This window comes from Ciona intestinalis, unplaced genomic scaffold, assembly GCF_000224145.3.
Source record: "Ciona intestinalis unplaced genomic scaffold, KH HT000025.2, whole genome shotgun sequence".
Classification (NCBI taxonomy): Eukaryota; Metazoa; Chordata; class Ascidiacea; order Phlebobranchia; family Cionidae; genus Ciona; species Ciona intestinalis.
Window position 1 is genome coordinate 376,445 of NW_004190347.2, and position 1,667 is coordinate 378,111.

A 1,667-nucleotide genomic window follows, 5' to 3' on the forward strand; every position below is an offset into this window, starting at 1 on the left:
GACTTTAGCATGGAATGTGACGTGTACATTATCATCACGATGGGAATTTACGACGTTGTAAACCATGGGTTCCTAACTACTGACCCATTTATATGGCCCAGATTACACAGCTGTAAAGTTACTTTATTTGCACGATCCAAAGCTAGACGAAATCTTAACCCGTTGGCCCGCGGGTTCGCCTCTACCACATAGAATTGTATGTTTACTTTCGTTATTGCATTATTGTTGGCAATTCCATATTTAACTAATTAAAATTTAGGTAACTTTTAAAGAGACTTTATATTTTACATAAAAGTTCTTAAAAATATTGTTCAAAGTAAACATTAAATCCTGTTTTAAACAATTAACAACGCTATTTTAGAAACGTAAGAATACGGTTATACAGTTCTGTAAACATTGTTTGTTTACTAACAAATCGGACGATAAAAGAGAATGAAAACATGAACCATCTTACCCCAATCGCGACATAATACGTTCGAACGAAAAAGGAACTAAAATAAAAAACAAACGAAATATCCGTAGGATCTCATCCATAGAATAATCAAATACAGAAGATTGAAATATTAGGACAAAATTAACTGAAATCTTAAAAGCGTTTCAGACTTTTAAAGTTTTATTTCAATTAACGAATTGACGGGAAGTAATGAATAGACGACAGTCGTTAAAACACACAAGATAAAATATGTGGAAACCTATATGGTTAAAATGCATTTATCAAGTGGTCACTAATGGGTTGCCCAAATTGTCAGCAATGATTAAAAAAATGCGCATAAGTGAAGGCTATGTGGTAACTCGTAAGCGGGCACGAGGTGTATGAAACATCTTTTTATTTGGAAATTTCCTCAAGAAAGTTTTACTCGAAGCGTGTTTTAACGACTTTCGTTTTGCTGCTAATTTCCTCCTCTTCGTTGTTTTGATTAATTTTATTTTCGCTATCGTAATGGAAGAGATACAGAAAATTTATGTTATTCAGTTATAACACGGGTGTTCTGATTCATACGCCTCGTGTCCGCTTGGAGTTACCACGTATGTAACTTTGTGGGTGATTATCACTTCGTCTTGGTGTCTGCATATGTATTTTTACATAGCACAACTATTTACAGTGCTTACGCTAATAACCGGACGTCCTTTATATAAGCAAGACAACTATGTGCAAAGATTGCGCTAATGTCATTCTTGTAAAATACACCGCACATTAAGGCGTTGGAATTACAATTACACAACGAATACATTTAGCATTAGGAATAAAAGAATTTAATGATTTTACTCCAACGTTGGTTCGATTAGAAGCGGTCGATAACCAGAGAGACAACGGCCGTTGAAACTACGAATGCTTCAACATAAAACAGAACGAGTGGCTCGCATGCAACCGCTTTAATTAGCGGCCATGCTTTTATGCATGAACTGGGTTGCTAGTTTTCCCAAAGGGGTGGCTACTGTTATATGTCGTTGCGGTTATAAATCGACGCAACATATTGTTCAAATGACCAAACTGTGGCCACTGTGACGACATATGTTGGATAGTGAGGTCACACAGTGAACATTTGTGTAATTAAACTAATAAAAGTACTGACAGGTTATAAGGTTGCAATATTGCCTGCTAATTACAACTAAATACAGATTGAAAGTAATTTCTGAACATGAACAAATTTAAAGAAACATATAAA